The sequence below is a fragment of the Macaca fascicularis genome, chromosome 7 (assembly GCF_037993035.2).
Source record: "Macaca fascicularis isolate 582-1 chromosome 7, T2T-MFA8v1.1".
NCBI classification, from domain to species: domain Eukaryota; kingdom Metazoa; phylum Chordata; class Mammalia; order Primates; family Cercopithecidae; genus Macaca; species Macaca fascicularis.
This window is the reverse complement of record NC_088381.1, coordinates 175,877,246-175,892,103: the sequence shown is the minus strand read 5'-3', so window position 1 is coordinate 175,892,103 and position 14,858 is coordinate 175,877,246. Positions and strand designations below refer to the sequence as shown.

Below are 14,858 nucleotides of genomic sequence, written 5' to 3'. Positions count from 1 at the left end.
CTCTAACTGCCTGCCCCACACTCCCTTCCTCTTCAAACCTGAAAACTTCGCATGGTTTCCCCAAAACCTCACTGACTTGCCTGCAGATAGAGCCCACACAATTTAGTGGGCATAGATCAGGATAATTGAAGGCTACTGAATGGGACAGTTCCACCCTAAACGTTCCCCAATGTGCCCCTTTTCAGGGTTTTCTATGATAAGGGTCTCACTAATTATGACACCCTGCAAGAATATTGGCCTAACGATGCCTCGGGACAATTACTGAGGAGGGTTAGTCAGACGACATTGTCTAACAATAGATGGAAGAAATCTAGGTGTCTCCTGTGTAAACTGCTGCAGCATACTCTACCCAAATGACCACAGTTCTGTGCTTGGGATGGATACCTTCATCCTGCACCAACCACACTGACACTGCCCTCAGGGAACCACTGCTTATGGGAGTCAGCTGATGGACAGAGGACCCTGACAGCACAAATTCCAACCTAAGGTCAGGATGCCTCTGGGAAGCATTATGGAATACCCACACAAGGGTATACATAGACGTAACCTCTGCTCACCTGACAATCACTTGGGATACTCAATAGTTCTAGGCTGACTCCACTTATTCAAATTATACTGACACCATTAGCCTATGACGACAACTGCAATTCTGGTGGATGGAACAAAATAGGCCACCCAAAAAGCTAAAACGCAAACTCATTGGAGGAATTAAAACTGGGCTACATGTGTTGGGGAATGCTGAGTTCACAGATATTGAAGAAAGGCATTCCTTAGAGAAAAATCCCCTGCCCAAAATAGTTCACATAGAAGGAATGCTACTCCAGGAAAAGTGAGAGGGATGAGAAGCTGCCCTAAAAAATGATGCAGCTCTCATCTAATGGATATAAGCCAGACAAACCATGAAAACATACTCCCAAACTCAATGGTGGGAACAGGCATGTGCTCTCACCTAACAAGGGCTCATGTCCGTGTTATTAATAATACAAATAGAATCCGAAGTGGCTGTGAAGCAATGATCTGCCATCCTCAGTGCCAAGGCACAGTCCAAACACCTGTGGAAGGTGTAGGGTCCTGCAAATTTATGGAAATTTTTCAATGGCAAATGGGACCCCAGACACTATATTCTTAAAGCCCAGGTACCAAAGTTGAAAGAGGTTCAAATGAATTCTGCTGTTCAACTAGTAGGCATTGGGAGTTTGGGAAATAATATGAGGATACTCCCCAGGGGAAGCCAGGGGCTATTTTAGCTAGGAATAGATACATGGCACCCCATTCCTCTCTCAGATTGAAAAAATAGAAAAGGAGAATGGTTATGCTCACAAACCACTTGGAACCCTGATTTCTCTCTAATTTGTTCCCTAATATTCACCACTATGGGACATAACATTTGGTATATTGGAAAGAAGCATTTTATTGGGGGGAACAACAGAATGACACAATAGAATTATATGACTTCTCCTATAGTAAAACCTTTTTCTGTCCTAAATATCAGTGTATGGTGCAATACAAAAGTGGTGGGAAAAATAGATTTGTCAACTGTAAGCAAGTCCTGTGACAATTTAGACATGGAGGACCAGATTTGCTCAAATTAGATTCACATTCTCCTTGGGATGCTTTACCTATGGAGACCAATTGGCCAGAATAAAACTTAAATTTACTGGATTCTGATTTGGTGTTGGTCCTACAACCCTCAGGTAAGATTTACCATAGGCTCAAATGCCCATTGATAAGAAAGATAAACAGCCTGTAGGTCTGATTAAAGAATATGATGATGATGATGATGCAGGCAGGGACTTTTTGGCTAGAAGGTTGTTTACTGCCCCTGATTCTACCTTTAAACTTCGTAGACACCTAATGTTCACTGTTTTTATGGCGAGTCTTGCTATTTTATCATTCAACGTCTCTTGTAAATGCTATGCCAGGCACAGGAAAAGAAAAAAGACACAATCAAAGACCCACATCATGGTGGCCTCAGAGTAGATCTGATCCAGAATGTTTTGTTCAGACTGAATCCTAGGTCTGACTCTCTCGCCTCTTAAACAATCAGCTATTAAATCAGGCCAGGTCACGTCCATTCCTCACCATCTGGCATCACTGATATAAAAACTACCATTACCAATGACCAATGACCAATAAACAACCCTAGGAATGGGCTTTTCTAGCACCATGGGACCTCCTGCTTGGTGTTGGCCTGCATGTGCATTCCATGGAATGATCTTTGGCCAAGAGTGGAGACTGAGGACTAAACTCTCACCTTTCTTTTATCTTGCCCAAATTCCTATTTGAGAGGTCTGAGAAGCCATGACCTACAAGCCATAACATCTCATTAGAGGGGTTTTTATTAACCTGATATAATGTGGCTAACTTTCCAACCTGACTCTGGTATAGCGTTGCATGACAGATGGCAGACACTGATGTAAATCAAAATATTTTACCCCAATATATATTTATTTGACATGTTTTGAGATGGCTGTCACATGACCCACAGATTAAAATGGCCCTGCAAAGCTGTCTTTTGTGCAGGAAATTTGCATCTCGAGAGAACCCCCAATAATGCAGGCAGGGCTTCCTTTTCTGGGCCAATCCAGGAAGTAGGATAGCTTAACCGGGAGCCTGACATCTTTTAGTGTCTGAAAAGAGAATTTATCATCTATTCTCTCTGAGGACTACTACCTAGGAGACTTCATCTACATAACAGGAACCATGGCCTCCACAACCCCTTATCTTAACTCAGACATTTATTTCTACTAACATCAAGTCTTTACACAATAGCTTAATTCTCTCAACCAAAGGTCAACTAAAGAATCTCTGAAACCCACTTATGACTTGTAAGCCTCCACCTTGAGATGGCCCAGCTTTCCAGGATGAAAAAATGTACACCTTACACATATTGATTTAAGATTTCACCTGCAATTTCTGTCTTCCTGAAATGTATGAAACCCAACTGAAACCCAACCGTCTCAGGTGCACTTCCTCAGGACCTCTTGAGATTGTGTAACCCTACACCCTGGTCACTCATAATGACTCAAAATAAGCCTCTTTAACAACATATTTGGCAGAAATCAGTTTTTTCCCCATCTACCACCTACAAATGAGATTTAAAGCATCTCATGAATTTACACACAGTGCCATACTCACGCATACAGGTACACGAAGACCAGGTTAGGAGATTTAAGGAGAAGGTGAGAGGTCCACTCAGACGTCTTCTTCAACAATATACCCAAAATATGTCTCTCATATTAATACTCCTTAATGGAAAAGAATTACAAACATGTTACTCTCAGCTTTCAGAATGAAATAACATTCACCCCTTCAGCAAAATGGTAAAAGAAAAGAAAGAGAGAAAACAGCTAAGGAAACACATGAGCACCAGAATTTCGTTTCAGTTTCCTCCTGTGTGTTTCATGAGTATGACTGTTGGTGGAAAGAGGTGGAGGCTGTGGCTGAGATCAGCTTGTGGTAAGGCTGTGACCATTTGACTAGATTCTTTCACTGGAAGTGGTTATTTCTTTCCATGTCATGTCACGTGTTTGTGATTTTTGAAATCTCTCTAAATTCAACTGGATCCACAATTTAGTATGTGAAATGGGTAATTAGGCTAATGAGTAATTAGGTAATTAAGCTAATGGGTAATTAGGTAATTCAGTACTTTCAGTCCAAATTAAACTGACACTGCTTTGCTAAGAAACTGGCAATCTTGCAGGACGTAAACAGAGAACAAAAACAAGTTCAAAGAGTTTCCAAATGATTTGCCTCATAGTAGGGCAGTTAGAATGGCAGGATTCTCAGACTGGCTGCACCCAACACAGAGTTATTTGGATAATTTATGTCTCCTGACCTCAGGAGATACACCTGCATTGACCTCCCAAAGTGCTGGGATTACAGGTGTGAGCCAAAAAAAATTAGCCAGGTATGGTGGTGGGTGCCTGTAATCCCAGCTACTCGGGAGGCTGAGGCAGAAGAATCACTTGAACCCAAGAGACAGAAGTTGCAGTGAGTTGAGATCGTGCCATTGCACTCCTGAGCGACAGAGCAAAACTCTCTCTCAAAAAAAAAGGATAATTTATGTCTCATGTCTTCCAGTGTCTCTTCCATGCTAAACATTTGTGAACATAATCACACCTCAAACAAGCAAAATAATGTCTACACACCGCAGTGGCTAGGAATGGCATTGCACTATGTTTGATAGCTGGTCTCAAGACTCTCCTTGACCAAACTCTAGTCAGATTCATCTGAGCCCTCTTCTCAATGAGGCCTATGACTTTGGGCTTCTGTTTCTGTCCTTAGAGTGGGTGCTAGAGTTAGCAAGAATCATACTAAGTCAGTTTGGAGAGAATGACCCACATTGACATCTGATCACCCTTCATATCTTATCAAATTCCTTATCCTATACACTTCATATCTGATCACAATGGCCTGCCTTCAGCAAGAATCTCATTAAGTGGGTTTAGCAGACGCCTCCTATCCTTGATGGCTCTCTGAGTAATTTCCATCCACTGACCCACATATTCTGCTCTGTACTCTAAATCCCTATGTGATTTGCTATTTCCTGGGTTGAGCCTGGTCACTAAGGGGACCATTATGTTTAAAAAATAATTGAGTGCACATATACATATACACATAAACACATGCCAACATAAATGCATGCAAGCACACATACATATATATAACACATAAGTGTACAACAGGTACATAAACATGCATGTACATAAACTAACATCCGAAAGACATGACAGTGAGGGGATATTTTATTAATCAAATCTCATATTTAAGTGTCTAGTTTATATTTTCTCAGAAAATAAAGGAATATACTGAGAGAGGTACATGGATGGACTACGAGTATCTTAAATGTGGACTGAATGATGTAAATCTCAAAGAAGACTCAAAGGAAGGATACCAAGATGTCTTTGGAGAAGGGGATGAGTTTTGTAAACAATGTATGTAGAAATAGAGCCTTTTTTATTTTTAATGCATAAACACATCTTTAATGTTTGAATGCTTCCAAGGATGGAGAATTATTACTTTTGTGCTTTGTTAAATGATTCACATATTAATGTCCAAATACATCAAATGATTGACGTTCCATTAATGTGAAATGTTTGATATTTCTCTGCATGCTCACACAATATGTACACGGTTGTAAATCAAACTTTATTGACTTAAATTCAATTTCCCCAATTAATGACTCATTGAGGGAAGATTATTTAACCTTCTGGACATTGATTGAAGATTATTTAATCTTCTTTACATTATAAAATTACAAATACATTATGCCAGATTTTCTTAAATGCTTCAAATACTTGAAGAAACAAAACTCCCCAAATATCACAGTAATTAGCAACCTAATTGTTGAACACACTAAAACTCTTTCTGAAAGTCTTAGTGCCTGGATTTATTTGTAACACTTATTTTTAATTGACACATAATAATTTTACATATTTATGGTGTACGGGCTGATATTTCAAGAAATGTACACAATGTGTAGTGATCAAATCACAGTTATTAGCATATTCATAACCTTAAACATTTATCATTTTTCTGTATTGAAACAATTCAAAGTCCTCTCTTCAGTCTATTGGAAATATTCAATAAAGTACTGTTAACCGTAGTGAGCCTACGATGCCACAGAACACTAGAACTATTCCTCCTACCCACCTGTAATATTGTAACTGTTAACCAACCCCTCCTCAAAATTGACATGGAGTTCAACCAGCATCAGCAGCTCAGCCAGGAGGCCAGAGGGCTTAAAATCCCACTTACGTCTCTCCCCCAGGTTCAGGCCTCCTCACCAGGGAGCTGGTAGAAGGTGTCCTGTCTTCCTGGATGCAACTGTCTGCAGTGGAGTTTACATCATGCTGAGCTGGGATGTGGAAGGAAGGAAGAGCATCTTAGATCAAATACGATGACTGGCCTTACTGAGTTTTCTAGATTTTCTTGAATAAATGTTTCTTCACTTACTCTATGCTGATAGAGCCTTTCCAAACCCTGTAATTTTTCAAAATAATTTTCACTGGTGTCACGAGGGCATGGATTCATTGAGCCCCTCATGCTGTCGAAGAGAAATAGAACTGCTTTGTCTTCACTTTTTAGGGAACACAGCCATGGGTTATAAAATAATGAGTTGACTTTTCTTCCAACACTTTACAGATACCGTGAATTTTCCTGTTGCCTGTAAGGTTTTAACCAGAAGAAAGCTGTCATCATCTTTTCTGTTCTTTTGGAAGGAACGCGCGCTCTACTCACCTCCACGTGTCTGGTGTATTTCTATTTGTCTTTGCTTTTCAGCAGTTTTAATGAGATTTACCTAAATGTGTGTGTGTGTGTGTGTGTGTGTGTGTGTGTGTGTGTGTGTGTGTGTGTGTAGGCGTTGGGGGAGGGGTGTCATTCTGCTTCTGTGTTCTCTGAGATGCACGGATTCACGGTTTACACTCTCTCCATTTTGGGGAACACAATTAGAATAAATGTCAGTGTGAGCCCAGAAACAAGCCTCCCTGAAGGGGGAACAGAGCCACCTGGGGGCGCTCAGGACCCACTGAGCACCAGAGCCAGCCTCAGGGCAGGTGCAGATGGGGGTTAAGGTCTGGTTTCCTGTCAGCCCTGTGGCTTCCTCTCCATAAAGCAGTTTCCTCTGGGGCAGTTCTCTGGATTCTCTTCCTGCGAAGTCTCTGAAGAAGAAACATTTGTCGTAACAAGAGAAAAACTTCTTCACATGCACCAAAGACAGAGTCACCCACAGTCAGTTACTCCTGTTTCTCAGTATCAATAAGTTATCAATGCTTCTGAATTAAATCAGCTAAATCTATAAAAGATGCTGTGTTTAACTCAACACTGCAGCCCCGCTCAACAGAACTCCAAGGGCCAGTGGGCAGCAGGCAGGATAATGCGCAAGTCGTCATGGGGGCAGAGGGAGTTCACATCCAGTGCAAGAGAAGAAAGGCCCCGTGGTGGTCACTGTCAGGGCTCCAAGCCCACAGTTGCAATTACAGATGATCCCATGCAAAGGAAGAGAGACCCTACCAATGTTCAGTGTGGATGTCGAGAATGACGGCTCCACACTCACACCCCAAGTGAATACGAAAAGATTTACCTACTCTATTACTGAGGTGTCTGCTGAGGGCAGCACAGGCAGTTCCGAACCGGAATTTCCTCAGTAGGGCAGGAAAGGAGGCTGTCTCAGGGCTTTCTAATAATCTGGTGGTGGAGTCGGAGGGTGTTTGTACTCAGGAGAAGGAGCTTGTGTGATTTAAATCTCACGCTGGCATCAGATAAGGGAGCTTCCATGATTTCTTACTAGATTTCCCATGTGTGGGGGAAAAGGAGGAGAAAGAATAAACCTTAATTCATCAGCAGGGAGGCACCAAAAGTAAGACCTGACACTTTATTCTCCCTAGCAGCTTAAGAAAACGAGAGAAAAAGAGAGACAAGGGTCCATTGTGTGTGAAAAGCAAACAGATCTAAATAACATAAAAGTATTTATTACTATAAGCGCATAATAAAAAGAAACAGAATGAGGAATCAGACAGGCAGGGGTGCTGAATCAATGTCTGGAGCAGCCTTTTCATTTCTTAGAATTTCATCTACAGCTTTCAGACTCTCAGGTCTCCCAGTTAAGACTTTTATCCATATTGGGCTTATTTTTTGTATACAGTGAGAGAGATGGGTCCAGTTGAATTCTTCCGCAAATAGCTGTTCAGTTTTTCCTGCACAATTTATTGAACAAAGTGACGTTTTTTCTCCCAGTGCTTGCTTTTAATCCAGTTTGCCAGAGTCAGTTGGCTGCAAGCATGTGGCTTCATCTCTGGAATGTCTATTCTGCTCCACTCATCTATATGTCTGTTTTAACAACAGCACCGTGTTGTATTTGTTACAGGACTGTAGTACAGTTAGAAGTCAGGCAATGCATTTACACCACCTTTGTTCTTTTTGATTTGGATTTTTATGGCTATTGAGGCTCTTTTAAGTTTTCATATGAATTTTACTTTTTTCTAATTCTGTTGAAAATGATGTTAGTATTTTGATAGGAATTACTTTGATGCTGTAACTTGCTCTGGGCAATATGATCATTTTAACCTTTCAATCTATGGCCATTAATTATTTCCATTTATGATAATGGGATGTTTTTCAATATTTTGTGTCATCAAAAATTCCCATTATAAGTGTTTTGTAGTTTTTCTTGTGGAGACATCTTTCACTACCTTGGTCAAATTAATGTCCAAATATTTTCTTTTTTATGGCTATAGTAAATAGTCGTGTTTTTAATATGGTTCTTTGCTTGATTGTTACTTGTGTATAAAAATATTACTGGCATTTTTGTGGGTTTTTTTTTTCCTTCATTCTAAAACTTTACTGAATGAACTTATCAATTCTAGGAGAATTTTGAAAGGATATTAGTTTTCTAAGTACAAAATCATATTATCAGCAAATACAGAAAATTTTACTTCCTCTTTTCCAATTTGGGTGCCTTTATTTCTGTCTCTTGCCTAATTTCTCTTGCTAGGATTTCAAGTTCTATATTGATTAAAAGTAATGAAAGTGGGCATCCTTGACATGTTCTGAGTCTTAGGAGGCATACTTTCAACATATTCCTATTTAGTATAATGCTGTGTGTGAGTTTGTCATATATGATTTTTATTAATTTGAGGTATGCTTTCCTTCTATTCTAATTTTTGGAGGGTTTTTATCATAAAGAAATGTTAAATGTTATCAAACTTTTTTCTGCACCCGTTGACAGGATTATGTTTTTTTGTCTTGAATTCTATTTATGTGATGAATCACAGTTATTGTTTTGTGCATGTTAAATAGTCATTGCATCCCTGAAATAAAACTTAGTAGATTGTGGCATATTATCTTTTTGATACGTGGTTGCAATCAATTTTCTTGTGTCTTTGTGAGGATTTTTCCATCTATAGTCAGCAGTGATATTGATCTATAGTATTCTTTTTTTGTGTCCTTGCATGGAGGTGGTATCAGGTTGTTGGTGGCTTTGTGGAATAAGTTAGGAAGAAACACCGTCTACTCAATGTTTTGAAACAGGTTTAATAGAATTGCTAGCTGTTCTTTTTATATACTGGGCAGAATTCAGCTTTTAAATCCATCCATTTTAGGGCATTTTTGTTGAGATTTTCTTTTTAATTACTGCTTCAATATCACTATTTTTTGATCATCTCCTTAGGATTTTTATTTCTTCCTGTTTCAATCTTGGGTGATTTCATGTTTCCAGACATTTATCTGTTTACTCTAAATTGTCTAGTTTGTGAGCCTGGAGATGTTCATAGTAGTCTATGTTGATCGTTTATATTTCTGTGGCATCAGTTGTCATGTTTTAGTTTCATTTCTCATTCTGCTTACTTAGATTGCCACTCTACTTTACTTGCCTGATCTAGCTAGTGGTCTGTAAGTTTTGTTTGTCATCTCAAAAACCCAATCATTTATTTTGTTGGTTCTTTGTATTTCCTGGTTCTTCACTTTATTTCGTTCTGTTCTGGTCTTTGTTATGTGTTTTCTTCAGCTGTGTGTTTGGTTTGTTGTTGTTTTTCCAGTTCTTTGATATGTAATGTTAGGTTTTTAATTTGTGATCTTTCTGTCTTTTCGATGTAGGCATTTAACACTATAGTCTTCCCCCTTAGCACAGCTTTTGCTGTAAACTGGAGGTTTTGGTATGCTGTTTCTCTCTTTTTATCATTTCAAACATGTTACAATATCCTTCTTAATTTTATCATTGACCCAAAGTTTACTCAGTAGCAAGTTGTGGAATTTTCATCTGTGTGTAGTTTTGAGTATTCTTCTAGGGTTTAATTTCTAGCTTTACATTACTGTGGTCTGAGAATATATTTCATTTTCAAGAAGTTTTTGAGACTCTTATTTCTGTCATAGTATATAATTTATCTTAGAAAATATTCTGTGCTAATGGGAGTAATGTGTATTCTGCAGTCCTTAGGTAGAATGTTCTGTTAATATCTGTTAGGTTCATTTGGTCTAGAGTCCAATTTAAGTCTTGTGTTTCTTTGTTGATTTTCTATCTCAGTGATTTGCCTAGTATTGTCAGATGGGCATTGAAGTCCATCACAATTGTGCTGCCATCCACGTTCTTCCTTAGGTCTAATACCATTTGTTTTATGAACATGGGTTTTCTGGTGTAGAGCGCATATAGATTTAGAATTGTTATTTTTACTCAATCGTTTTATCATTATATAATGAGTTTCTTTGTCTTTACTTACTGGTGTTAATTTAAAGTTTGTTTTATATGACTTAAGCATAGATACTCTTGCTTGCTTTTGGTTTCCATTTGCATGACATATCTTTTTCCACCCCTTGAACTTGAATCTGTATGTTTTTACCAATTAAGTGAGTTTCCTGTCAGTGGCATAAATTAGAAACCTCTTTTTAATTCATTCCACCAATCTATATTTTTTAAAATGAAGAATTGAACTCATTTATATTCAAACAATACTGATATGTGAGGTTTTGCCACCAATCTATATTTTTTAAGTGAAGAAGTTAACTCATTTATATTCAAACAATACTGATATGTGAGCTTTTGCTGCTGTTGTCATGTCATTTGTTAACTAGTGGCTTTGTGGTCATTATTGTGCAGTAGTGTTAACAGTGAGTTTTATAATTTCGTGTGTTTTATGACGGTGAGTATTGTCCTATTGCTTCTATGTTTATGTCTGCCTCGAGTATTTCTTGTAGGTCCAGTCTAGTGTACTTAAATGTCCTTAGCATTTACTTACCTTAGAAATACTTTATTTATCCTTCATTTATGAAACTGAGTTTAGCAGGATACAAAATTAATTATTGACATATACTTTTTTCTTTTTTTCTTTAAGAAGTCTAAAATTGGGAGTCCAATCTCTTCTATCTTATAAGTTTATGCTGAGAAGTACACGGTTAGTACAATAGAATTTCTTATAGATTGTTAAACACTTTTCTATTGTGAATTTTAGAATTTTTTTTTCTTCCTATTTACTTTAGATAGTCAGAGGACTGTAGATCTTGGTAATGTCTGTCTTCCAGTGTCTTGTCATGGAGTATTCTGTGCCTCTTTTATCTGCATGTGCAAATCTGTAGCAAGACTAGAGATATTTTCTTCAATTATTTCATCAAATTGTTCTTCTAAGCCTTTTTACTAGTTTTCTCCCCCAGGAATATCCATGGTTTGTTGGTTCAGTTGTTTTACATAATCCTGTACTTCCCAATGAGTTCGTTCATTTCTTTTTCTTATTTTTATCGGACTGGGTTAATTTGAAATGTCTGTCTCTTAGGTTTGATGTTCTTTCTTCTTTTTAGTGTATTTTATTGTTAAATTTTTAAACTGTATTTTGTAATTAATTCAATCAAGTTTTTATTCCCTGAACATTATTTTTTAAAAATAAATCTCTTAGGTCAATCTTGAGTTCTTCTGATTTATTCGTGTTGGTTCTCAATTTTCTTTTGGATTTAATTGAGTTTCTTTAAAATCAACATTTTGAATTATTTATAAACATATCATGTTGTTTAGATTCTATTGCTGGAGAGCTAAGGTGATATTTGAGGTGTTGTAACTGTGTTTTTTCATACTTCTAGAATTGCTGATCTGTTTGTTTTTCATTGGCTAAACTATCTCTTCTTATTATTTCTGAATTTATTTTGATTTTGATGAAAATTCCATTCTGTTGAGTATGTGAATATAATGCATATTGTGTGGGTCTTTTGATTTGGTTCTTGGTTTACTCAGTGGCAAAGACTCTGTAAGAGTTCCTTGTCTATAGATGACCATTATTTAATGGCTTTCAGAAATGATGGTTGTAGTAACAATGTTCTGGGCCCACGAGCAGGCTCACTGGCTCCTGCAGGTCCTAGATATTGGAAGCCTCAGGAACCATTTCCCATTTGGAATGCATTTGTTTCAGCAGATATTGTATTGGCTTGTTAAGTTCACCCTTCACATTAGTAGATGGCCTTACAGGTTTGAGCTGACTGTGGCGGAAGCAGCTGAGTGCATGTTTGATATCTGTGCACAGGGAGAAGGCTCCATTGCCTTAGGTAATGGACTGGTCTATGAAGTGCGCAGTGACCTGAATTCTCTGTTCAGACCTTGAGAGGCGGACAAAGCTGGGCAGAGATGAACCTCCGAGCCTGACAAGCAAAAGCACCAGCCTTGATGGGAATAACCAGGTGAGGAGCATCTACCCTGTATGATTTCTTCTGTTATTAATAGCTTTAGCGCGGTGGCTTGTTTGAATTCTAGTTGTGGTAGTAGCATAGTGGGCGTGTTAGTTGCCCTATGGTCTTTTCCGGAGCTGGAATTACAGAAATATTGAGAATCTAATCTCATTTTCAAGTGCTGTACACATGTCTGAGTGACTTTTTATTAGGTCATGCAGTTCAAACACGAGGCCAGGAGGTGGTGCTTGCAGATAAGAGCCGACTAAGGTGGCAGCAGAACGGTTTATGCTTTAATCATGGTTAAAGTGGGAATATTTGTCATGTTCCAGATATTAGAGAACATACTTTTAGTTTTGTTCTTATTCAGTATGATATCAGAAGAAAGTCTCTCGAATACAACTTTTTTTTTTGGAATCTCGCCCTGTCGGCAGGCTGGAGTAAAGTGGTGCCATCTCGACTCACTACAAGCTCCACCTCCCGGGTTCAAGTGATTCTCCTGCCTCAGCCTCCTGAGTAGCTGGGATTATAGGCACGCGCCACCACGCCCGGCTAATTTTTGTACTTTTAACAGAGACGGGTTTCACTACGTTGGCCAGGCTGGTCTTGAACTCCTGATCTGTGATCCGCCCGTCTCGGCCTCCTAAAGTGCTGGGATTACAGGCGTGAGCCACCACGCCCAACTGTATATAAATTTTCTTATGTCGAAATGTGTTCCTTCTATACCCAGTTTGTAAAGATTTCTTTTTTTTTTTCCAGGAAAGAATGTTGAGTTTCATCAAATGCTTTTTCAGCATCAATTGAAAAAAAATATATTTGGATTAAAGATCTAAATGTAAAACCTAAGACTATAAAATCTCTGGATAATAACCTAGGAAATACAATTCAGGGCATTAGAACAGGTAAAAACTTTATGATGAAAATGCTAGAAGCAGTTGCAACAAAATCAAAAAGTGACAAATGGGACCTAAGTAAACTAAAGAGCTTCTGCATAGCAAGATATACTATCAACAAAGTAAACAAGCAGGCAACCTATAGATTGGGAAAAAATATTTGCAACCTCTATATCTGACAGAAGTCTAACATTTAGAATCTAGATGGAACTTAAACAAACATACAAGAAAAAAATGGCAAAGGACGTGAAAAGACACTTAAGAAAAAAAAGACCTTCATGTGGCCAACAAGCACAGAAAAACGTGCTGAATATCACTATCATTAGAGAAATACATACCAAAACCACAATGAGGTACCATCTCACACCAGTCAAAATGGCTAATCTTAAAAAAAAATAACAGATGCTGCTAAAGTTGCAGGAAAAAAGGGAACACTTCTACACTTCTGGTGGAAATATTAATTAGTTCAACCATTGTGGAAAGCAGTGTGGTGATCCCTCAAATAACCTAAAACAGAACTTTCATTTGACCCAACAGTCTCCCAACTGGACATATACCAGAAGGAATATAAACATGAAGGTTCATTGCAGCACTATTCACAATAGCATAGACATGAATTTGCCTAAATTCCACTGGCAGAATGGGTAGAGACAAATGTGGTACATATAACCATGGAACACTATGCAGCTAAGAAAAGAATGAAATTATGTCCTTTGTAGGAACATGATGGAACTGAAGCTCATTACTCTCAGTAAACTAAATCAGGAAGAGAAAACTATATAATCTCACTTATTTGTGGGAGATAAATAATGAGAATTATTCTCTCAGGGCCTGAGCCTTCCTTATTCAAAAAATCATTCTAAAATAAATGTTCAACAAGTTGCTGATATGCCTTTAAATAGCCTATTTCATCTGGACCACTTATGTCACTCAATAAAGCAATGAGAACTATATTTAAAAGTGGGATTCTAGGATAATAAATATCTTAACAGTGAGAATATGAAGGATACGGATGGCTTTACTAATTCAATTGGTACATAACTGTGGGAGACACTATATTCCCGTCAATAAGATATTCAGAATTCAGAGCTAAGTAATGTTTCCTACATTGTGTGTGTGACTTGGCACTAGCGGATTTGAGAGTGTGGCAGGTGCACAGATCAAGTGGATCAGAAATCAATCAATATGGAAATATGACAATCTATGGATATAAACTAAAAGTTATGTAAATACTTTAATTCTATTTAATGGAGTATGAATTAAAAGCCAAACTTATTAAAAACACAAATTACTTGGTAATTATTTTGGGGTGTATGAATTTATCAAGAAATTCAAATTCCTTTTCTTATTTCAACCCCTGATTACTACTGTCAGTGGGAGGGAAAACTCAGAACCAATCATCACAGGGCAGATGTGCAAACCAAGAGTCTTCCCATTGAAAGGCCTGGGAGCTGAGGAGTCTCAGTCAGGTGCTGTTCATTATATGAAGTATCAAAATATTTTAACATTTTTTCATTGTGTGCCGTGATGATTTTAAGTTTATGTCAGAAATACATGAGAGATCATGTTCTTCCACATCCTCATTGCCATTTGGCATTATGAGAATTGTGGATTTTAACCATTCTGATAGATAAGTAGTGGTATCTCATTGTTGTTTAAATGCACATGTTCCTGATTGAAATTTTATATTTAATTATTTTTAAATAATTTGGATGAAGTGTCTGTTCTGATATTTGGCTCATTTTGTTACATTGTTTTCTTTTGATCAGTTGTGTTTCCTTACACACTCATAATAAAAGTCATTTACCAAGGTAACAAAAA

At 37.9% G+C, this 14,858-nt stretch overlaps 1 long non-coding RNA gene across 2 annotated transcripts; it reads left to right on the top strand.

The window, feature by feature from the left end:
* Positions 1–9,358: 9,358 nt before the first annotated feature.
* On the top strand, positions 9,359–14,858 carry LOC135964474 (uncharacterized). 2 transcript variants are annotated; one of them, XR_010576979.2, is made up of 3 exons: positions 9,359–9,393; positions 12,003–12,156; positions 12,904–14,858. It is a non-coding gene; the product is annotated as an uncharacterized lncRNA (long non-coding RNA). The 2 variants fall into 2 exon arrangements; XR_012416343.1 differs by having other exon boundaries at positions 9,359–12,156.